Raw genomic sequence first — 25,581 nt, 5'->3', positions numbered from 1 at the left:
TTATTTCTGAACTATTATTCATAAGCTAACCTTATTTTCCCCAGTTTTACTGAGTATAACTCCAAACAAGTACTTGAAAGAGACAATTTTTATTTATACATGTCACATAGATAACTGATGTGGTTTCGATATTACTGTTTTCTTTTGGTGCTGGACTAGTCGACATGGAACTTACTTAGCAATTACGACCTGTAGGGTTTTGTTATGCCTATTTTACTGATTATTATGACTTTCTGAATTGGTGCACTGCATGTTCCTATATATCATAGTTTACTGTGTCATTGATAAAATTATGTAGATTGGAGTTAGTTTCAAAACAGATACTGGCTCCAAATTTTACATGCTCTGATTCTAGCTAGACTGAAGACGCCTAATGAGCTCCTTTTTTACATATATACAGATACTAGCAAAAATAGGATTTAGATAGTCGGTGGCTCTAATAAGAAATTAGATGTTGTTTGGTTCCACACAGGGACAAAGGTAACACTCCTTAGAGCTCTTCTGATCTGTGAATGCAACTGTGCTCATCTGAATGCAACTTGGTTTTGGCGCCTATCGATTCTTACTAGTATATGCAGCTTCTTGTTCAGACTCAAATTTTCTGGAAGGGCAAAAAGCATAGCAGTCGCAGTCTAAACTGTGTAGTCATCTTTATTTGTATTGTTTACCTATATACAGGTCCCATAATTAACTTCATGTGTGCACTGTGTTCAGGTGGGAGTGGGAGGGAGGCTTTGGAGGTCTGCATGATGTTGGATAGTCAACATGAAGCTAACATATACATTTTTCTTTTGATAACATGAAAATGAGGCATTTTGTAGTGAATCTAGTTAGATTGTGCAAGCTAACATATGACTTGTGCCTGCCTTGACCTAGCTTGGTTGTATGTGTTCTTTTCCTTTTGTAATGATGACCTGTCATGGATCAGATGATAGAACTTGATGTATTGCTAAATGTTGGCTTCAATGAAAACTTGAGATACCTTTATCTAATAATGTGGTTTATGAGTGTTGTGGGCAGCTATGGTTTACTTATGTATGTGGTTGATGAATAATGTGACATGTTATGGATATTTATTAGGTTTGACATCTGGTTAATACGAAATTAATATTATATAAATATATAATTGTGCCCGTTCATAGTAACTGATTGTTGGTTGCTAAAAAGTTTGATATCCTCAAACCATCGGTCGCTAAAACATGTAACATATCATCGGTCGGTATAAATATTTGCGTCCAATTATCGGTCGCTATAGACTTATAGCGACGTCACTTACAACGACTTATACATCGTTCGCTATAACGTTATAGTGAACAATCATCGGTCACTATAACGACTTATAGCGACCGATTTAGAGTCGTTACAGATTGACTGTGGTATAGTGTGAATGGTAGTTAGATTAGTATTTGTTCAATTAGTATAGTTAGATTAGTATAATTAGTTAATTAGATTAGTATTTATAGTATTTATTAGTATACTCACTATACCACAACCAACAATTAGCGTCAGACAACGGTTGCTAAAACATAGTATTAACAACCAACAATTGGTCGCTACAAATTTCTAACGGAGTATCGGTCGCTATATTTCCTAATACTGACCGATAATCGGTGGGTGTATATTTCCTTGGACAATCGGTCGCTAAAAATGCATATTAAGGCCCAACGATTGGTCCCTATAGCTTGGTTTTATTTTGGCGCGTTCGGCTCAGCCCACTCACGTGCAGTGAAATTTGCGTGGCCCACCCGTCGTAGTGTCACCCGAAACCCTAACTTCACCACCAAACCACCCCCATCAGCCGCCATCTCATCTCACGACTCAAACCTCACGGACTCAGCACCCAGCGCTGCTCGTCACGTACGGATTCACCACCGCCACGAGCTCGCGTGGAGGGCGCCATCCCTGCCCCGGCCGCCGTCCTCACCGTCGCGGCCGCCAACCCCAGCGCGCTCGTCGGAGCCTGAGCCGCCGCAGCCGTCATCCCCACCCCGTCTTCACAGCCGTCGTCCCCGCTCCTGCCGGCCACGAGCTCGAACAGAATAGGTACATACTCGTCCTCTTCCCTTCCATCCCCATCCGCTGCTCCCTTGCCTTCCATCCCCGAGTATGTGCGGCTGCCCTGCCCTCCATCTCCAGTCTCAACTCAAATCAAATCCCCAATTGGCCAATCCGATCCATCCCAATTGGTTCCTGCAGTGGTGACTGCTGAATCCGTAAATCAAATTTCTAGTTCTCCAGTTTTGAGCTTTGCTTGATTGCTTCCCAATTTCCGATTACTAAATGCTAAATCGAGTAGATCCAGGCGTCCAGCATCAGTAGGATGGTATAGCTGAAGAAATTAAGATGTTGTGATTGTTATCCCAATTTTTCCTAGTTCGTATCTTTTTTAATCTTACATATAAAAAAACCTTGGTGTATTTTTAGGTGAAATGGTTAAACAGGATTACGGTGCAGTCTGTCAGCCGAAGAGGATATCACCTTAGCTACGACCAATGCTTCTGTCGCATTTTACCCACTTTAAATTCTTCCCAAACTAGATTTAGATGGATACCCATTTTGATATAAGTTTGCTCCCTCTCTACACAAACATGTGACTATACATTGGTTTACTTCACTATGAAGAATATTGCACTTCACACCACGGCATACATAGGATGCAACCTGGCAGTTTGTAGACTGATCTGAAACCAAACTCTCATGAATGCTGGTTTCACGACAAAAAAAATTGTCACTTGGCACATTGTTACGCTCCTACTTTGTGTTCCCAGTGCTTGTGAGTAGTCTTTAACAATATGTCGAATGTCAATCATTGTAACACCCTCGGTGTTACACTATACAATCTTTTGCTAGAACATTGCATGAGCATCATATTTATATGTAAATATGTGTAATATAGAGTGTAAAGCAATGTACGTAACTTGAAACGTTAATCGGAAACATGAAACGGATGTTATATTTCATGTCGCGTTATATAACTTAGGGTTCTAAACGATTTTTTATTGAACGAAAATGCTATAGAACACATATGCGGCACTTTAATAAAGTTTGTAGTACAAACTTTGTAGGCGACAATGAAATACTTGCGATCGAGAAATGAATTCCATAGGTAGCATGGTTGCTAGCTTGGAAATCGAAGTTGACACGAATCCGAGCAAAAACTTAGTCAATTTTCCTAAGTCGGAAAACGCTTTGACGAAGCTACGTTCGACAATTTTTGTGGGAGATTTGGGTTAAGTAATGGTGTGGTATTATGGCTTGTTTCAGTAGTTTAACATACCCTCTTAAGTATAGAAAAACTGGTTTGGCATTTGAATCATCGAGTTTGATTTTTGGAACGCTTTAAAAATCGTGCATGGCACGTTACCGTTGGTTTCGACGTTAGGGCATGGTCACCGTGCCCGGCACACCCACACGCGTGCCACCGCTGCTGGCTACTACCACCTGCTGCCGCACCAAGCACGCGCACTCAGGACACTGGCATTTGCCTCGCTGGGTCACCCGCATGCGCTCTCACCACTAGCGTTGAGTTCGCCTGAGCTGCTCTACCACCGCCGCTGTCGTCGTGGGCCTAGTGCCCTAGCCGGTTTGCGGTCGTCGTCGCTGGCACGCGCGCGTGCCTCTATATCGCGTGCTCACCTTGTGTGCACTCACATCACTGTGTCGAGTCGTCGCTACCGCTGCAGCGCGCGCCTGCTGCACCATTACGTGGCATGGCTGCCGTTGTCTTGCGAGTCAAGGCGCTACGGTTGCACGTCATCATGTCGGCCTCATACGCGCATGGAGCCATCACCCGTTGTGCTGCCGTCCTCTCCCATTTAGTGGCTGCGCCATGCCACACTCCCCGTCACGTCACCTTGAATGGTGTTGCGCCGACCGGCCGAGCCGCGCCAGGGCAAAACCCGTAGAGCCTGGCCCTATCCTCGTAATTGCGCACGTTTGGAGCTTGATTTGGAGTCTAGCATCGCGCCAAGCCTGCCACGGTTGCGGCCGTATTATGTTGGGGCGTCAATTTGAGTTTTCCCATTGCTGGCCACCATAAGACCAGGCTGAGTCATCCATCTAATTGGCCTTGCGTAGTCCACCTCCTTCCAATTAACTATGCACCCAACTAGCTCTTGTAGTTAGCTCGCGAGTGGAGTCGACCCGACGAGCTTTCGTCCTCCAGTGAGGTAATGCAGGGCATTTTTCTCACGGCGGCCCCACCATGACCGTCGAGGTGGGTGCTCGGCCAGGGCGTCGCTCCGTGCTCCGTTGTTTCAATTGAGCGGTGCTTTTGCGTCGTGTTGACTTGGTTGCCTTGCCCGTGTTGTAGATTTGCCGGTGGAGCAGCAGGTCGCCGGGGACGCTGTCACCGTGCTTGCCATGAACCAGAGCAACCCCGCGCTCATGGCTAACCACCATACCGAGCCCCGCGACTTCGTCTAGGCCGTCCTTCACGTATCTGGTGAGGCACCTTCGCTCCTAGGTTAGCGGTAGAGGCGTTGGGCTAGGTTAATTCGCTGGCGCCGGTGTCACCGCGGCCAAACCCCGCTGTGGTGCGTGGCCACGCCTCTGTGTGGCACCAATCGTGGTGTTTATTACCTCTATCGAATGTGCTTGTGGTGAGGAGTGTCTCGGTGGTGAGGATTGCTGCCGAGGAGGTCCGTGCTCGTCGGCATTTGGTCGGAGATGTCGTGGCCTCTGTTAAGTTCTAGCCAGGGACCTTGAAACAGGAATTCGAAGTGAATTGGGGGGTTAAGTGCAAGCATCAGAGAGGGAGTGAAATAGTAGAAAGGACTGTGGGTTCATTTAGTTGAAAGCTAGGGTCTCTTTTGCATAATCATCGGCGCACAGCGTGGGTCTCCCCGCGTTGGGCCACTGTCGCGCGTGGGCCGCGCCGGTGTGCTGCGCGTGCGCGTGTGGGATGCTGGAGTGGGCCGAGCCGCTCGCTCGCGGGCCGTGCTGAGGAATTCGGTTTTTCATTTTCAATGAATTAATAGACATTTATTCAATTTAGTTATGAGCTGATCTTTGTAAAATTGTAGAAAAATCCATAGGTGTCCAAAAATAGTGAAACAAAATTTGTTAGGTTCACAAAAATATTATCAATCTATTGGTGTAGTTAGTTTACAGTTAGCTGTGAGGATGATAGATTCATAAATTCAATTTAGAAAGCTTAGTATTAGTTAGCTTAATATTTGTTAGGAATTTTTGTGGCAAATCGGTAATAGCTTTAGCCATGAAATTTTTACTAGTAGGCTCATTAGATTATTATGTGCTCACTGTAATTTTTGTAGCTCTAGAGTAGGTTGATATATAGAATAGCTAGTACTCCCTGTTTTATCATATATAGAGTAAATCGATATTACAAATACCTTTAGTTGCTAAGATAGTACATGAAATATTTCATACTTGTTAGTGGTAATAGTAGGTAACTTAGCACCTTAGTCGGTAGAACTAGCTTAGTAGCCTAACAAATGTATTTTTTATTTTAAGAGTTGCTGTTGCCAGTATTACTAAGTATTGAATCATCATTTCACTGCTTGTAGATCACTGAGTTGGTAGAGTTCATGCCTGCGAGCGAACAAAACTACGAGGAGACTATTGAGGAGTACAAGGAGGAAGTTCTCATACAGGGGGGAGCCCCGAAGCCATTCGTTGATGACTTTGTTGACACATCGCCTGCCCAAGGCAAGCCCCGGTGCTTAACCCCTATTTTTGAAAGATCAGTGAATATATATATATGATGTGCATTTACGTTACAAGCATTTTATGGAAACTATATGCATAAATATACCTACCTATGAGTCCTACTAGTATATGTCGAGTAGCTGCTATGCTCAGGATTCGGTAGCGTGAGTAATTTGCTGTTACTCACAATAGGTGATAATTATGATCACTCATGATAAAATGGTGGAAAGGAAAATGGTGACCGGGCAGGAATATGGTTTGGGTACTGGTGGGTGTAAGAGGTTGTGTCCTGCGGCCAACGGGGCATAGCTTGGTTACACTTTTTCCCTATCTGTGTCGGTTAAGGACCAGCTGTTGCAATGGACGCTAGGCAAGTCACAGATTTATTATCGTGAGCACATACTTGGGTATGGGTGTAGGGAAGACTTGTTGCTCTCTTGTCATGGGTTCCGGCTCTTTCCAGACCGACTGATTGAAGGCGGGGATGGTGGAGGTCCTTGCACCGCACTGAGTCTGGGACTCAGGAGCCGGGACTTGGAGTCCAAGTTTGGACGGGGACCTGGACCCCGTGACAAGAGGGTGATGGGTTGGTCCTGCTTGTGCCTGGGGTACAAGCGGGGCGTGTGTTTTCGGGGTACCCAGCTAGACACATTGATTCACAAATCGCCACCGTGTCAGTATGACTTGTCTTAACTCTAGCATCATAGTAAGAACTGAAAGATGAAAAATGATGAAATGGAACTGCTTGCTCAACTCTTGCTTGAAAGTAGAACAGGTGCTTACATAGAATGGCTAGATAATAAATTAGTCATGACTGCTAATAATAACATAAATAAGGATTCACTATTAGTATTGCTTTCTGCAAAAGAAACCTAGCAAACCATAAAACTTATCATATTCCTTGGAGTCGAGAAAGTATTCCCACTAGTCGGATAAGTCTTGCGAGTACATTGTGTACTCAGGATTTATTTACCCCTGTTGCAGGTACTGCTTGAGACGTTCCCGTTGTGTGAAGGATTCTTCTGGTGGGCACAGACGAATCCTTGTTCATTATCGATAGATGTTTATTATCATTCCACTATTTAATATTCCGCACTCTGACCTTGGTACTGTAATAATATATTTCTAAGAACTCTGGATGTATGAAATGGATTAAGAATTGTAACTCATTCTCATTATTGGACCCTTGGGGAAAATGTGGACTATTCAGGCTCTCCCTTGGGGTGTGCCCGACGGAACTCACCCGCTATAGCATGCTTTTGGGGCACTTAGTGTCTGGTGGAAGACGAGCGCCTCTTTAAGTGCGTTATTTCAGGCGATTCTGCCACAATCACCTTCTTGGATTTTGCATTCTTGTTGTATCGGTTATCTAATCTAGTTGCAGTTACCATACACAGGATGAAGAACTTGCACAACATCAAGTGTCTATGTTACTGTTTCTTGCTCTTGCTTGTGGCATAGCAATGTTTTTGTTCATAATGTGTTTGGTACTCAAGTATTGATGCGTAAGACTCTACAGAAAAATATTCTATGAACCTACAACTATCATCTTGTTTTTTCGTACTTCCTTGGAAGTGCTGATCATTTCTGTATTTTCTAATGAAAAAAACCTGATGATTTTTTCACTATATTATCTCATTTTCTGCTTTGCTGCCTTGTCCTAGACTCAACCAGCTAAGCATGCAAATAGGGATTACATACTGCTTTTATCTTTACTGCTGATCGTGAGCATTTTGTTAGAATTTAGAAAATATAAAACATTTGAATTTGTTCTGTCAGTTTATTCTTTGACATATTTTCTTTTGCTCCTCGTGATACATTTAATGAATTTTATATGTGGGTACCTTCAGTATCCCGTGTTTCATTAACTATATAACTTCTTTCCTTTTTCCCCTCTGCAGCTTTTACTGGATCTGGGAATAATGAACTTATTTCTTCGACCAATACATATGCACAGGTTTGTATAGTTCAACATCTCTCTCTGCAATATTATCGTGTAGGTTATTAGTATAGAGTTAACCTTTCCTTTTTGTGTCTAGTATCGTATATCAGTATGTATACTTGCTTTCAGATAAGAGGATTCGCATGGCTTGTAGTTCTTGTTGTATTAGTTACTCAAATTGCTAGATTCTTATGCCCATTCTCTTTCTCTTACTTAAGGTGGTTGTGTACACATAGTTGTCTATCAATTTTAATATGACATTTTCACTGTTAGGGGCAAAATATGTGGTACCTCCAGTCTTTTTTAGTGCGGTATGGAAACTTCCAAGCTGAGGTTTCTAACAGTAAATCAAAATTTTAGCATGGTTTCTTTTGATATATTTGATGATTTTACAGGTCGCCAATCTTTATTTTTACCCATATTTTAGGAAGATATTTCAAGTGCGGTATGAGGTTGTGAGGAGAAGTAATAGGAGGGGAATGGGAAAATGGTGAGATTATACTAAGCATCCAAGTACACAAGGAGAAAGACTCTGATGATGATATGAGGGTAAGGCAAGCTGCACTGTCAGGTGCCAACATACATCGATCATAAGCTCTGCAAGTGGTTTGATGTGGGAGATGGAGATGTACTTACTGCCTCAGGAGTTTGTAACGTAGCCTCGTTTAGTAATGGAATTTTCCACTTTGAAAAAGCTAGAATTCTAATGCCAACTGTAATTCCTCCTTTATGAATGAGATTTTTTTATATCCATGTGCGTGTCGCACGTGCATGTTCACTAGTATATGACAAATGGTCAAACTTATAATTAGTGATATTTGTGGCAATTGAAGGTTAAGCAGCAGGCATCAAAATCGGTTAGGAAGGCATCAAAATTGCCTCAAGGTGTTTCAGGTATGTTATTCTTAGGTCACTTATATATATCCTCTTATGACAGTTGAAGGTTAGCAAGTTTCATGATGCTGATTAGTGCCTATACTTCGTGTTTTTATACTCTGGACTTGCAGCAGGGGGAGAGAAGAGCTAGAACTCAGGTGGGCAATCTATATCTGATTTCTACCTTTTTCTGTTGAGGATGCATAAATGTTTTCTTATTTGTAATATGTGTGTGATTTTGGTCAGCATGTTCTGATTTTATCTTTTTCAAGCTTGCATGCAAACTGTTGATGACTTCTTGGAATGAAAATAAAAACCTCTGATGCCTATAATTTTGGGAATGAACCATTTAGTGAAAATTTTCATGCTAGTCTTTAAAGTGCAATTTACTACATGACTGTTAGGAAAGACTTAGACTTCATCAACAGTTTGCCGAAACTGAATGTACCCAACTAGCTTCTAGAAATCTACTTTTGAACCTTGGAGATGATATTTTTCTTTTTCTATTTGAGGTTTCCTATTGACTATTTTCTAGTCTCAATTAGATTATGGGTATCACAATTGTTTGGTTCCTATGTAGGTCCCATAATTAACATCATGTGTGTACTGTGTTGTGTTCAAGTGGAGGGAGGCCTTGGAGGTGTACATGATGCTGGAATCTGGATAATGTCACCAGGAAGTCAACATATGACATATTGCTTTTGATAAGATGGAGATGAGGCATTTTGCTATGAATCTAGTTAGATTATGCAGTCAAACATATGACTGGTACCTGCCATTTAACCTAGCTAGGTTGTATGTGTTCTTTTCCTTTTGTAATGATGACTTGCTGTCATGGATCAGAATCTCAGATGATAGAACTTGATGTATTGTTAAATGTTGGCTTCAATGAAACTTGAGATCTTTATCTGATGATGTGGTTGATGAAGTGATGTGACATGCTATGGATGTTGATTTGATATGAAATCTGGTTAATACAAAATTTATTATATATAATTGTGCCAGTTCATAGCGATGGATTAGTGGTCGCTAAAAAGTTTAATATCCTCGAGACAATTGGTCGCTATAACATGTGACAAATCATTGGTTGTTATAAATACTAGCATCCAACTATCGGTCGCTGTAAACCCTGTCGGTCGCTATAGATTTATAGCGACGCCACTTACAACGACTTATACATCGGTCGCTATAATAACGACTTATAGCGACCAATTTGGAGTCGCTATAGATTGGCTATGGTATAGTGACTTATTTGGTATAGTTAGTGTAGCTAATTGTATAGATAGTTTAGCATGTATTGGTTATATGTAGTTAGGTTAGGTTAGGCTAGGTAGATTGTATTTATATTTGGTTAGGTTACGATGTATAGGTTATGTGTACTTAGTCGCCCCTATTTTGTTCACTAGAACCAATTCGAAGACTTGATGAAGTTTGTTCAAATGCTTTTGTAGATGGATTATTTAGTCAATTTGTTTTATGGAGGAAGTGTTAGAAAAGAAGATGTGGCGTTTGAGGATATGGAAGATGAACTGGAAATATCTGGTGTGCCTCCTAGCTTATGTGACCTTTTCTTGCGTGTTAAGGAAAAGTTTGTTCGCTGGTGCTTTCACATTGAAGGGGAGGTTTGATAGTGGGAAGACTAGTGCACACTTCGTCTTAATGCCCTTACCCAACGAGGGTCATTGGTCGCTCTAAAAAAGGGTAATCGAAGGGTCAAATGTGACCATGGTTGAGGTGGTGGTGGAGAATGGATACAGGAAGGAGGATGGGCCATCCTTTGACGACGTTGGAGGCGATGAACATCAATGGGCGGTCGATGTGGACCGAACACTAGGGAATATGGTATTGGGCAGTAAGTTGACGCATGAGCAACTTCAGTCCTCTCCAATGGCAGTTGAAGAATGTAGGCGGTTTTCAGTAGGCCATCTGAACGACGACTTCGATGTGGGTTCATACGAGTGGGAGGAGTTGGAGAAAGAAGAGGAGGAAAGGACTGGTGATAAAGTTAGCATTGATTCAGAGAATTCGGACCATGATGAAGGAGCCAGTGCCAGTTGACCCAGGTAACCATTACCCAGGACCGGTTGAGGAGAGAATAGTCAGAGATGTGCCTGTTCATGCTGAAGTAGAGGAGGCTATGCCTGTTTGTACTCACGTAGAGGATGCTACTCCATATGATTCATGGGTGAGGTTGAGCGAAGCACAACAGTACGTGCCACTAGATCATTACACAATGACTGAGATGATGCAATTGAAGTCGGTGAACATACCTTTTCGTGGCGTTCCCAACTAAAGGGACATTAGCATGACAGATATGATAGTTTGTGACCCTGGGCTGCAGATGTGTCGGAAATTAATCAATGTACAACCATCACAAAGAGATCATTAGCAAGGGGATAGTATTTAATACAAATGTCTGAGCTGAAGCTGTTTCTTCAAGACTATGCAGTGCATCACCATAGGCCATACACTATTAGCCATTCTGATCAGAACTTGAGGTACTACATGGTATGCAAGGCAAGCTATTTGTGGAGGGTATGGGCTCGCAAGAAATAGAGAGATGGCAAATGGAGGATAAGTAAAGTGGTTCAACCGCACACCTGTCTATCAAATGGGGGGAATGAAGGACATGCACAGCTCTCAGCACCTTACCTTGCCCATCGCATATCAGGCCTCGTGGATGAGGATAGCGACGTTTCGGTGTCGATGTTGATTCGGTCCATAGTTGGATTCATAGGTTACACTCCCAAGTATGGAAGGCTTGGCGTGCTAAGCAACTTGCCCTGGATATTCGCTGGGGTAGTTTGAGGCTCTTCGCGCTGCATGCGAGCATCCCTTCTTTTCTTTTTTTGGCAGAAGCACAATTAATGTTAATGAGTAGTTTGTAATGTAAATTAAATTATGCTACAAATACTTTGTTGATCATGTGTGTATCAGTTAACTAGTTCACTACTATGTATATATGAAGTTAATTTGAATCAATTGCATTCGGCTCTGAAATTTGGTGGGAAAACCCGATTTCAAATATGGCAGTTCAAATTCCAAAAATTTGAAACTGATTTTGACGGTTTAGTGAACCGCACTTGTAAATATATTTTTAGGGACGGTTTGATTTAGCCAACAGCCCCCTAAAAATGTGTTTTTAGAAGCGATTGCATTGCCATAGCCATCCTTGTAAAACCATTTTCAAAGACGGTTGCAGTGCAGCAACTGCCACTGAAAATATGTTTACAGGGGCGGTTCTCATACAACAACCGCCCCTGAAATAGATTATTAGGGGGTTCTCCTAATGAAACCGCCCCTAGAAATGCTTTTTCAGGGACGGTTAAATGCCCAACACTACAAATGCTCTATCTTTACAGACAATGGCATTGTAGCGATTTTTCAAACCTCCTCTAAAGATCGATTTTAACCGCCCCTAAAAAACTTTTCTGTGCTAGTGGGGGACTTAACATATCACTATGTTTGACTCTTGTCAGTTAGCATGAGCATATTACTAGTATATATAAAACTACACATGCAAGCTGCCATTTTAGACATGACTTAGTTAACCCTTACAGTATAAAACTACAAACATCAAGAGCTTTTAAAGTATTTAGTTTCAAGGATTTTCTAGAAACAATGAGAACTTTTAACCCTTATACAACAAGGTGTTCTAGGCAGGTGAATCTCCACACACAAACAAAACAAATGGAACTAACATGACAACCAAGAAAGAATAGAACACAAGAACCAGCCCAACTCAACTATTAAGCACATGCATTCAAATTTACACAAGAACCAACCCGACATATAAGTTTTTTTGTTGTGCAATTGTTTTTGGCGAGATAAACTCATATCATGTGCCTATATTCTTAGTACAAAAAAGACTTTGCTATTTCGGCACACATTAATAGTTCATCAGAAAAAAAAAGTTTGACCACTTGTTGGTTGGAGAAGCCTCATCTCTACACCTCTATAATATACACCAAAACTTTCTTTACTAAATCCACCCTGCTCAACCACCCCCATAGTCATGCCTAATCTAAGTCCATCCAAATTCGTGTACCAAAGTAATCTCTCCTCAAACCATCTTCTCTTACTCATTCAAGATGGGGAAATCTGTAGGATACTCGGGCATTCCTATTGCCTTCGCTACCTCAATTTTGCACCGTCCGTCTCTTCATCTGATTCTACGCTGGCCATTTGATCTATGCTCGTTGACTTTTTTTTATTTTCTGCCCAAGTTGTGGGACCCACTTTAATATAGTATAGTACTCCCTCCGTTCCAAATTATAAGTCGCTTTGACTTTTTTGGTTCATCCATTATGCTTATGTATCTAGATATATTATTATATCTAGATACATAGCAACATTGATGTACCAAAAAAATCAAAGCGACTTATAATTTATAACGGAGGGGTACTATTCAATTTTGGAAAGCGCGCCCAATATTTTGGATCTCAAAGGCTGCAGCGCATTTCCTCCCCTGTTCTCTCGGCAGTCACTCATGTAATTTAAAGTTCTAGTTTGTTGACTCTATTATTACAGTGTTTACTATAGGTAATTCTTTAAAAAAGTATATGTAATTATTTAGAAAAGTAGGTGTAACTGTTATTATTTATATATTTAATTCTTTTTAGATATGCTATTTGATTTTGCTATTTGATTCTGGTAATAGGTCCTCCTGTAATACCCTTTTTTTTTTGCTACCGTTCGTTCAGCCATTTTGTCGAGGCAAAATACCCAGGTGCTGACCAGCTTGCAATTGCCCGAGCTCCAAATACACACGTCCCCGTTCCAAAGGCCAAAATCATGCACGTCATTGAAGCCAGAACCCCACCCCGCGCGCACGCAGATTTTTTTTTAACATTTTCTTAAAACAAATTCTAAAGCTGTTGCTTTTTTATTTTCAAATCTAACCCGTTTGGCCGCGCCTAAGTCCATGGCACGGCCAAAACACGTTGCCGCACCACGTGTATCGGCGCGGCACGATCTGCCATGTCGGACAACGATTTCCACGTGTAAATCTTTGTCGGCTACTCCCGTTGGCGTGGCAGCACTGTAGCGTCGCACCAACCAGACTGGCCTGGCAAGGCACAACATTAGAAAAATTATATATTTTTCATATGACCTCGGATGAAAATGATCTTTATATGAAAATTATAGCTCTCGATGAGATCTACAACTTTTTAGTTTTGAGTTTTTTCATTTGAGGTCGTTAAAATGCTCAACAAATTAATCGTGTACACGTGCTTGTCGCCTTGGAAAAATCATATCTTTGTTATATGGAGTCAAATGGAGACACTTTCTATATGAAAATTGTAGCTATCGACAAGATCTACAACTTTTTAGTTTTGAGTTTTTCCATTTGAGGTCGTTAAGATGCTAAAAAAATTAAACAAAATTTCAGCCGTATATTTATCGCGTACAAGCGCTTGTCGCTTTGGAAAAATCATATCTTTGTTATATGGAGTCAAATGGAGATACTTTCTATATGAAAATTATGGCTCTAGATGGGATCTACAAATTTATAGTTTTGAGTTTTTACATTTGAGATCACTAAGATGTTCAGAAAAAATAATATAAAGTTTTAGCATCGTATTAATCGCGTGCAAGCTCTTGTCGTCTTGAAAAAATCTTATCTTTTTTGTACGGTGTCAAATGAAGATATTTTTACATAAAAGTTATAACACTTGATGAGATCTATAAGTTTAAAGTTTAAAGTTTTTTCATTTGAGGTCGTTATCTTGGGTGTGCTACGTGACTGATTACTAATCGAGAGTCGACTCGGGAGTTCAGGTGCTACCAAAAAACTGAGAGTTTAATCATATTTTGGTTGCTAAAGGTGAGTTAGACCAATAATAAAGTTTTTAACCTCAGGATTTGGAGGCACCTCAATAAAATCTTAGAGGTCCATCCAGCTCCAAGGGCTCTATGGTTGCATTTTCCTTTTATTTTTAAGAACTTTTTCTTTTGGTGAGGCTGCAAAGACCTATTTTTTTTCTTCCAGTAAGGTTTCTTCTTGTATTTCTTCTGAGGGTTCTATCCCAGAGAGAAAGATAAGAAGCTAGGAGTCCACGGTTCAAAGGGCTTCAAAATAAAATTTCAAACCGTCTGTTCGCTTGAGCTTATCAGCCAGCCAGAAAACAATGTTTTTCTCTGATAACAAATCAGCCATACAAATCAGCCGGAGCCAAAATAAGTCCTGCCGAACAGGCCCAAAGCGAATAGCAGGTGGAAGTGGCCTCAGACACCAATGAAACCTTTTATAAATTCTATTAAATAACTTATTCAAATTATTACTGAATTTTCTTTTGAATGAAAGTAGCATCAGATGCCAATAAAACCTTTTATAAATTTTATTAAAGAATAACTTATTCAAATTATTATTGAATTTTTTTATGACATGATATCTCATAGTTTAATTTCTAAGTTTATTAGACCTCACCAATTTTACAATTAACGATGTCTATTGGTACGTAACTTTTTTTCACCATCTTTAGATTAAAAATTTATGCGAAGCGACGATGAAAGTGTAAGTGAGATAATAATAGTACCATGGCCATTGCACGCGGTTGGTGCACAGTTCTTTTCTGTGAGCACCATAATACTATCGTCTAACAAACCATTCATCTTCATACGTTCTGAACTCCCGAGTCAACTCTCGATTAGTAATCACTCACATCACGCGTAAAAGATAATGACCTTAAATAAAAAAAACTCAAAGCTATAAAGTTGTAGATCCAATCAAGTGCTACAACTTTTATGTAAAAAGTATCTTCATTTAGCACCATACAAAAAAGATAAGATTTTTCCAAGGCGACAAGAGCTTGTACGCGATTAATATGATGCTGAAACTATATATTATTATTTTTGAACATCCTAGTGATCTCAAATGCAGAAACTCAAAACTATAGATTCGTAGATCCCATCTAGAGCTACAACTTTCATATAGAAAGTATCTCCATTTAGCTCCATATAACAAATATATGATTTTTCCAAGGCGACAAGCGCTTGTACGTGATTAATATACTGCTAAAATTTTATTTAATTTTTGTGAGCCTCTTAACGACCTCAAATTGAAAAATTCAAAACTAGAAACTTGTAGATCTCGTCGAGCGCTATAATTTTCATATCGAAAGTATCTCCATTTGACTTCATATAACAAAGATATGATTTTTCCAAAGCGACAAGTGCTTGTACGCGATTAATATACTGCTGAAATATTGTTTAATTTTTTTAGCATCTTAACCATCTTAAATGGAAAAACTCAAAATTAGAAAGTTGTAGATCTCGTCGAGAGCTACAATTTTCATATAAAGATTATTTTCATCCGAAATCATATGAAAAAGATACAATTTTTTCTAACGTTGTGCCTTGCCGCGCTGGGTCGACATGGTGCTACAGTGCTGTCGCGCCAACGGGAGTGGCGCAACAAGGATTTACGCGTGGAAATCATTGTCCGACATGACAGATTGTGCCGCACCGATGCATATGGTGCGGCAGCGTGTTTTGACCGCGTCATGAACTTAGGCGCGGCCAAACGGGTTAGATTTGAAAAAAAAGCAACTCTGGTAGATTTGGAATTTGTTTTAAGAAAAGGTTAGAAATAAAAAAAAAAAACCCACGCACACGCCCCAGATGCTGTCTCCACCCTGCGATACCCGTTTGCATTTTCCTATTTTTGTCATAAAAGCAAAATTCAATAATAAATTGCTATTTTGCAGTTTGCTATTTTTGCCGTAAATTGCGAGAGGACGTACGTGAACGTGATTTCTGGTTTCCTCTTTTATTTGTGGTTGCAGGAGGATCGTACCTGCGGCTAGCTAGCTATATATATCTCTTTCTTTGCATTATATTGCGTCGTACGTCCTCCCTCCACCGTATCCGTCGTCATGGCTTCAGCAGCTGGTTCCACCGCTTCAAAGGTGGCCGCCGGCGCCTTGTGCGTCCTGCTCGTCCTCAGCATTGGCCGCCCAGCCTCCTTTGCGTGGGAGACGGCGGAGGGGAAGAAGTTGACGCCGGAGGAATGCAAAGAAATCTGCCAAAACACAACTAACCTCCTTTGCGTGAACCTGTATTGTACAGGGCCAGCGGATCGATGTAAAAAATGCAAGGATAAGACAGGTCTGTGCATCGACGACTGCCTAAACCCCAAGAAAAAAAGCGAACCCCAAGAAAAAAAGCGTTCCTGATGATGTATGGAAAGTGTGACGTGACCATGTAGCGATGCACATCGATCTGCCCAGCCGGTGTGTTTTCTACCCCTCTTTCGTTCTTTTACTATTTATTTATTTACCTCTGATATGATGATGACTAACAAATCGTATACTATATGTATGCAGGGTTGCTTGTGCTGTTATATATTCTACCAAGTAATGTATGTTTTATGTTTGCTTTGGCCTTTGGCGTACGCCGTATATACGCGGCGTAAAACAAATAAGTGACGGATCGGATGCCGGCCAGCCAGACTTCATGTTGTTCAAACATCAAACTATATATATGCCACGTATTTATGTACGCGACAGTGGTGCATATTTCCTTACAGTGTTTCATATTTCTTCATGTGATAAAAATGTTTTGTTTTCTTTGTATCCTCGAGTTTAAAATATTTTGGGATGGAGAAAGTCGTCGGTGGGTGAGTCAAATGATGTTGTCGCCTCTTCAAAGACAAAAATATTTAGTTATACAATATATGAGATGTGAATCTTAATGAATCTGATTATTGTTTTATTTTTTTTTATAAATTTTATCTTGTTTTGTTTTTACCGTAGCGATAGCATGGGTACACTACTGGTCTCTATCTCTACCTAATACTAAAGAGACAAAATTTCAGCCTCAAAGTTTGTCTGGACTAATTTTCGTCTGGACCATCCCAATCCGAAATCAAATAGGTTTTCTCCCAATCCGAAATCAAATAGGTTTTCTCGGGTCTCCCAAATCTATAGAAGGATTTTTCAAATCGGCAAGCCCAAATCTACGAGAAGGTGCCCAGGACCAAATTGAGTCCGAATCAAAATCCACAAAGCACAGCAATCCAAATCCAATACCAAATCAGACTAACTTTAGAAAGACAACTTATAAAATAAAAAAATTGGCGTCGACAACCTCGGCGATGCAGTTGCTCACGGGAGCGCGCACTGGGGTCGCATCGGGAGCGAGCACGTCTGGCGCGCACGTCAGACCTCACGCGCGTTCCCAAGCTGCCAATGCGACGGCGGCAGCACACCATGGTGTGGAGGCGTGTGGCCACCAGGGACGCGGGCCATGCGGCCGCCAAAGCACCTGGGCTCGCTGCTCGCGATCGCCGGGACACCTGAGCGCCACTACAGGGTGGCTCGACGGCAGGGCAGCTCGACGGAGCCGCGCGCGGTCACTGGCGGCGACATGGGTCAGCCTGCCGTGCGCGCTCCCGTCGGTGGCACCCCTCAGCTCGGCTCCGCGCGTTCCAACACCGGCGCCACCTGCTCGTCCGCCATGCTCTCTCAGCTGCGCGACGCGAGAAGGACGGAGGAAGAAGAGAAAGTGAAGCTAGGGTTTTCTTTGGACAGCGGCGGATTAGTTTTGTTCCTGAGGACGTCGGATTGGCATCAACGGTTCAGATCTAAGCTGGTAGCTAAGTGGGCCTGCGGGGCATCGCAGACCAGCTTGCTTGCGCGGCCCAGTAAAGAAAAGATTTTTAGAGGCGGTTAAAATTAGTTTTTAGAGACGGCTTTAAAAACCGCTGAGGTGATTTTAAAACCGTCTCTAAAAATTGATTTTCAGTTAAAGCCCACGCGGGCGTTCAGCAGGCCAAAAGCCGAATAAACCGTTTTCTGTCCGCGTTCTTTTTCTGGTTTCCGTCTCATTTTCATCTCTCGTATTTTTTTTGTCCAGTTCGTTCGGAGATGTCCGGTAGTCCATATGTCTTGCTGCCCCTGCTGCAGGACAGTGGCGTCCCGTGCCACTCTTTTCGTGATTTTTTTTTGTTTTTAAATGTAACTCTATTTTTTCTTATAAAGATAAAAAATAAATAGTAAACATAGTATTACGGGTCTTCGAAACTTGGACCATTGCCTAATAAATAAATATAAATATTTCTATCCTTAAGTTGTCGACGTAATTTTATTAGAAAAAAAAATTATTATTACATAAATCAATTGATGGCCTAACTAATCAAACTATAAACTGGAATCTTGATCCGTTTGTCATCAAATCTAATCAGATTAAATGTTTCTCCAAGTTATCAGCATATACCGGTGCAAATATCTAAGTTGTTCATATATACCAGTACAAATCTCAACACGGGCTAACATGTGGAAATCGAGAGAGATCTCGGTCATACTTCGTACTCATCAATAGAGAGACCAATTATTGACAGGATGACGACTAACCCCTTGCTGTCTTTAATAAGATATTAAAATTAAGTCACGGAACTTGATATCTAACTCTATCAACACATGAATATAGTACCGTTGTAGCTGCACAGCAAGCTGAAACGAACAAGTCGAACGTTTGATAGCTTTTTTTTTCTTTCGTTGCAACGCACATTAATTAGTCATAATCAAGCACGTGGTCACCAGTTGCGAGCATAGTATGGGATTTATCAATACCTGATCCTATTTCTTCAACGCCGGTGGTGCCGGGCTTGTAAACGACCTTGTACTGAAGACCGGCCAGTTTGGTGTGCATCTTGAGCTGCCACTGAGTCTGCAGGCGCTGATCAGTGATGTGCATGAGGCTGCGTTGGTCGGTGAAGATCGTAAATTCGCTATGCTGGAGATATGACCGCCACTGCTCGACTGCCACTAGGATGGCCATGAACTCCTTTTCATAAGTAGACAGAGCTCTAGATCGGGGGCCAAGTGCTTTGCTAACAAATGCAAGTGGGTGGCCATCTTGTAACATGACTGCTCCAACACCCAAGTCACTAGCATCAGTCTGCAGTTGAAATGGTTTACTAAAGTCCTGTTACAAGAGCAGACTTCAAAGCATCCATAGCAGCTTGGTGAGATGGAGTCCAAATGAATATATATCCCTTCTTGAGAAGATCAGTCAGAGGTCTGACCAATGTAGCAAAGTGCTTCACAAACTTACCGTAGTAGCCGGCTAACCCCAAGGAGCTGCGGAGCTCTTTGATGTTCTATGGTTGAGGCTGAAAGCATCTAGGCCCCTAGTTGAATTTCGGTGATTAATGTCAATACAAGATTACTATGACTAACGTGTGTTTTGCAGAGACAATTAAGTTAGGTCATGGTAATGGAGATCGATTGGGCAATCGAGGTTGTCATGCCCCTACGATGGAAATCGTTTCGGTTTTCAAAGGATGGACGACAAGGTTAAGGATAACTAGTTCTAAGTGTCAATTGGAGTTGGAGAGACACTTAGAGTAGTTTAGGACTTTGTTTTTCCTTTGGCCGTACTATGAAGGGGGGTATGAAATAGTAGCTTGACCTAGTTAAGTCTAGTGAGTTAGGTGTGGTGCACACTTGTTAAAACTAGCTCTAGGTAGCTCCTATGAATGCCTAAGATCTTTTGGAGCAAACTTCATTCACATATGTTCGGAAGATGGAAGTGAATGGAGGGTCAAACACTGACCGGACGCTGGCTCCGGTGCGACCGGATGCTGGCCGCAGGGTCCGGTCAGTTCATTTGACCAAGGGGATCAAGTCTGGTGTGACCGGACGCTGGGAGGTCATGTGACCGGACGCTGAGGGCCAGCGTCCGGTCGACTCCAGTAAGGGTCCAGACTTGGGAAAGAGTGACCGGACGTGTCCGGTCAGTGTGACCGGACCCTGAGTATCCAGCGTCCAGTCGTTTACAGTAAGCATCCAAGAGCGACCGGACGTGTCCGGTCGGTACTGACCGGACCCTGACAGCGTCCGGTCATCACTTGAAAACTGGTTCACGGGTTGAACTGACCGGAGCGTCCGGTCATCACGACCGGAGCGTCCGGTCATCCCGCAGAGGCTCATAACGGTTCGTTTTTCAGGCTGGCTTATAAATAGAAGCTCCACTCGTGAGTGGAGTATCTTTTGCTCATTCCAACAGCTGAGAAACACGTTAGTGAGTACCAAGAAGAGCAAGGTCCTAGTGAGGTGTTTGTGATTTGAGAATCCAAGAGAGTAGCCTCACTAGCAAATCAAGAGTAGCAAAGTGTGCATCCATCTTCTCATTAGGCTTCGCGTGGTCAAGTGAGAGTTCGTGCTTGTTACTCTTGGTGATCGCCATCACCTAGACGGCTTGGTGGTGATTGGGAGTTTGGTGTTCACCCGACGGAGCTTGTGGGTGACCCAACTCAAGTTGTGAGTGGCTTTGGGTGATTCGCCGCGACGGAGTGTCGAAGAATCAACCCGTAGAGAGCACTTGATCCTTGCACGGATCAAGGGGGAGCTACACCCTTGCGCGGGTGCTCCAACGAGGACTAGTGGGGAGTGGCGACTCTCCGATACCTCGGCAAAACATCGCCGCGTTCCTTTCTCTCTCTATTTACTTTGAGCACTTACTTTGAGCATTTACTTTGAGCAATTCAATACTTGTTTTTACATCCATAAGATTGCTTGCTAGAGTAAGTTTGGAACTTAGGTTGCGAGGTTGTTGTGCATTAGTTTGGTATAAACACTTTTCTAGGCACAAGGGGTTAATTGGGCTATCCGTAGGATTTGATTATTGCAAGAGAATTTAGAATTAGCCCAATTCACCCCCCCTCTTGGGCATCTTGATCCTTTCAATTGGTATCAGAGCCTCGTGCTCACGTTTTTAAGCTTAATCGCTTAGAGCAAGATGTCTCACGGGGATGGTCCTCCTCCTATCTTTGAGGGAGATGATTTTCCATATTGGAAAATCCGCATGGAGGCTTACTTAGAAGCTCTAGATGTTGGAATTCTTAAAGCCGCCTCTCAAGGGTTCCCAGCACCTAGGAATGCCGCACAACTTCAAGGCGATGAAGTGAATTATGAAAAATGGAATGCAAAGGCTCGCAACACCATCTTTAGAGGCCTTTGCAAAGATGTGTTTAATCGTGTAAGGAACCACAAAGACGCCCATGCACTATGGTCGGACGTTTGTGCACTCCATGAGGGAACCAAGAGTGAGCGTGAGGAACGCTATCATCTTGTGATTAAAAAGCTCAATTCTTTTGAGATGTTTCCCAAAGAAAGTGCTAATGAGATGTATTCTCGATTAAATGTTCTTGTAGAGGAAGTCAATGAGCTTGGACTCACTCAAATGTCACCATCCGACGTTGTGAGAAAAATCTTGAGTGTCCTCCCCATTGACAAATATGGGCACATTGTGATCGTGCTACATCAAGGTGATCTTTCCGCCGCTACACCGACACAAATCTTGGGAAAGATCAATGCTCATGAGATGTACATGCACATCACACCACAAGATGGCTCATCCTCTACAAAGAAGAAAGAGAAAGACTTAGCATTCAAAGCTAGCCAAGACAAGGGCAAAGCAAGACTTGAGTATGAGAGCTCAAGTGATGAAGATGATGAAGAAAGCCTTGCCCTCATGGTGAAAAAGACCACCAAGATGCTAAAAAGGCTAAACAAGAGTGGCATCAAGTTTGATGGCAAGAAGAAGAAGTTCTTCACTAGCTCAAGAAGAAAGCCAATCTCTGAGATGGATTGCTACAATTGTGGCGAACTTGGTCATCTAGCTCATCAATGCACAAAGCCCAAGAAAGACAAGTTCAAGAACAAGGGCAAGAAAGATGATTCAAGTGATGAAGATGAAAAGAAGAAGAACAAGCCATACAAGAAGAGAGATGGCAAAAAGAGGGAGTTCTACAAGAAGAAGAAGAGTGGCAAGGCCTATATTGTCGGTGATTGGCTCACGGACATTAATTCATCAAGTGGATCATCCGATGATGATAGTGACGATGAAAAGGTGGCCGCCATTGCTATTGATCTTGCATCTTCACCGCCATCATCGCCATCATCCTCTACACACCTATGCCTTATGGCCAAAGGTGAACGCAAGGTAACTAAGAGTGATGATAGTAGTGATGATGAACATGCTAGTGATGATGATAGTGATAGCGATAATGATGACTCACCTACATATGATGATCTTGTCAAAATACTAAGAAAATATACTAAGATCATTAGAAAAAGTAGAGCTACAAATGAAAAATTTGATGCTAAAAATGATTCACTCTTAGCTAAGTGTGATACATTAGAAAAGGCTAATGATGAGCTCAAGGAAACAAATGATTCTATATCATCCAAACTCAAGGAGCTCAAATCTTCTAAGAAAGAGCTTAAAGATAAAAATGATAAACTTGAGTGGGTACACAATGACCTTATCACTAGTCACAATAAGCTAAAAGATGAATATGCAACTCTAAAGATCAATTATGATACCCTTATTATTGCACAAGAATTCTTACCAAATGAGCCACATGATGCTACTAACCATGTTGTTAAGATTGATATAGCTACCTCATGTGATGATTTAATTGATGAAAGCATTGAGCATGGATCTAGTAGCAAGGGCAAGCAAGTGGTTGAATGCAATGACTATAATGAGTATGTCAAGCTCAAGAGTAACAATGAGAAGCTCATGAAAGATCTTGAAGAGATGAAAAGTCACAACACCATTGTGCTAGAAACTCTTGATCATGACAAAGAGGTGATCCTTGAGAATGAGAAGTTAAAAGAAGAAATCAAGAAACTCAAGGAGGAGAAGAACAATGATATTCTCAAGGAAGAGAACAAGAAGCTCAAGATGGAGAAAGAGCATCTCAAGGTGGGATTGAGCAAGTTTGCTAGAGGCAAGCATCTCCAAAGTGAGCTACTCATGAATACCATCATGAAGATGGATAGAAGTGGCATTGGATATATGGCAAGTGTAGAGAAGAAGAAGGCTCAAGCTCAACACCAACAATCAAAGCCAAAGCCAAAGCCAAAGAGATGTTTTGAATGTGGACAAGAAGGCCATTTTGCTCATGAGTGTCAAACTCCACCACCACAACCCTTCTCAAGCATGCTAGACCCTTTGCTTTCAATGCTCACTACATGCTTAGAAAAGATTCGAGTGGAAAGATGAAAGTCATGTTCTTAGGTCCCCCCAACAAGAGTAGGCCTAAGAAAATTTGGGTGGCTAAGTCACTTGTTGAGAAGGTGAAGGGCTCTCAACAAGCTTGGATCCCTAAAGCTTGAATCTCTTGTGTGTAGGTGAACTACAAGACCGGTGGAAGTCATTGGGTTATTGATAGTGGTTGCACTCAACATATGACCGGTGATCCTCGTATGTTCACCTCACTAGATGAAGAGGTAGATGGACAAGAGAAAATAACATTTGGAGATAATTCAAAGGGCAAGGTCAAAGGATTGGGCAAAGTGGCAATATCAAATGATCATTCCATCTCAAATGTGCTCTATGTTGCTTCATTGAGTTTCAACTTGCTATCCGTTGGACAATTGTGTGATCTTGGCTTCAAATGCTTGTTCACCGAGAAGGAGGTGGTTGTATCTAAGGTAGATGACAATCAAGTGATATTCAATGGATTTAGATACAACAATTTATATCTAGTTGACTTTACCTCCGAAGATGCAAACTTGAAGACTTGCCTATTCACCAAAACAACACTTGGGTGGCTATGGCATAGAAGGCTTGCTCATGTTGGGATGAGCTCACTCAAGAAGCTTATGAAGAATGATTTGGTGAGAGGATTGAAGGATGTGAAGTTTGAGAAGGACAAACTTTGTAGTGCATGTCAAGCCAGCAAGCAAGTTGCAAACACTCATCCAACCAAAGCTTTCATGTCAACCACAAGAGTGCTAGAACTCCTACACATGGATTTATTTGGACCAACAACATACAAGAGTTTGGGAGGAAATCTCTATTGTCTTGTGATTGTGGATGACTATTCAAGATATACATGGGTGTTCTTCCTTCATGACAAATCCGAAGTTGCATCTTGTTTCAAGAAGTTTGCCAAGAGAGCTCAAAATGAATTTGAAGTGAAGCTCAAGAAGATAAGAAGTGACAATGGCAAAGAGTTTGACAACACAAACATAGAAGCTTATTGTGATGAAGTTGGAATCAAACATGAAGTCTCCGCAACCTATACTCCTCAACAAAATGGTGTAGTTGATAGAAAGAGCACATCCGGAGGGTGCCATTTGCTTGGTAGATCACTTGTGTCTTGGTCCTCCAAGAAACAAAATAGTGTGGCTTTGTCCACCGCCGAAGCGGAATACATTGCCGCGGGTGCTTGTTGTGCACAAATATTATACATGAAACAAACTTTACTAGACTATGGAGTAGTTCTAGAGAAAGTACCTCTTTTGTGCGACAATGAAAGTGCGGTAAAACTTGCAAATAATCCGGTTCAACACTCTCGCACCAAGCATATAGATATCCGCCATCACTTTCTAAGAGATCATGTAGCTAAAAATGATATATCACTAGAAGGTGTAAGATCCGAAGATCAATTAGCGGATATCTTCACTAAACCGCTAGATGAGGCTACATTTTGTAGATTGCGGAACGAGCTCAATGTACTTGATTTTAGTAACTTCACAAAAAATTGAGCTTGTGTTGTCCCTTGCATTCATTGTAATATACAACATGTTTAATTTGTGGAAATGCATATAGGGCTTGTCTAACATGGTTAAGATAACCGCCGAAAAGCGTGTGAAGAAGCTTAACCTTGGATCAAACTTGACAAGCAACTAGATTTACTTACAAGTATTACATATGCATGAATTTTGTTTTGTCGTTTTGTTCCATTTGCCTTCTTGTTGCCTATTTTCTTAAAAAGAATTATAGCCTAAGGCAAAATATTTTGAAAAATATGAGGGTTTGAGAGAGGTCACTCACATCAGTCCCAATTGGTGTTTATTTGGATCTTATTCAAGTTGGGACTTGATTGGGAACAGGCAGCGCGAAGGAAGTTTGAAGATTTGCTGGAAAAGGTGCACCGGACGCTGCACCGGACGCTTCTGTTCAGCGTCCGGTCAGTTCACAGGAGGTGAACTGCTGTTGAAGGAGTGACCGGACGCTGCGTCTGTGCGTCCGGCCAGAAAGGGTTCAGCGTCCGGTCGATCGGAGGAAGATCAAATTGTACTGACCGGACCCTGCCTGCGTCCGGTCATGGACCACCGGACGCGTCCGGT

General features: G+C 41.9%; 1 long non-coding RNA gene across 4 annotated transcripts in view; it reads left to right on the top strand.

Moving 5' to 3' along the window:
- Positions 1-8,650, top strand: part of LOC136507993 (uncharacterized) — a 79,893-nt gene extending 71,243 nt beyond the window's left edge. For 2 of the 4 annotated variants that reach the window (XR_010771818.1, XR_010771815.1), the window contains exons 4-6: positions 6,655-7,627; positions 8,040-8,506; positions 8,620-8,650. This is a non-coding gene — a long non-coding RNA (uncharacterized lncRNA). The remainder of the gene's footprint in view (positions 1-6,654; positions 7,628-8,039; positions 8,507-8,619) is intronic. The other 2 variants (XR_010771817.1, XR_010771816.1) reach the window with 2 other exon arrangements.
- Positions 8,651-25,581: the final 16,931 nt, after the last annotated feature.

The sequence above is a fragment of the Miscanthus floridulus genome, chromosome 15, assembly GCF_019320115.1.
Source record: "Miscanthus floridulus cultivar M001 chromosome 15, ASM1932011v1, whole genome shotgun sequence".
In the NCBI taxonomy this organism is placed as follows: domain Eukaryota; kingdom Viridiplantae; phylum Streptophyta; class Magnoliopsida; order Poales; family Poaceae; genus Miscanthus; species Miscanthus floridulus.
Note: the sequence above shows the minus strand (reverse complement) of the source record. Positions and strands in the feature narration are given on the sequence as shown.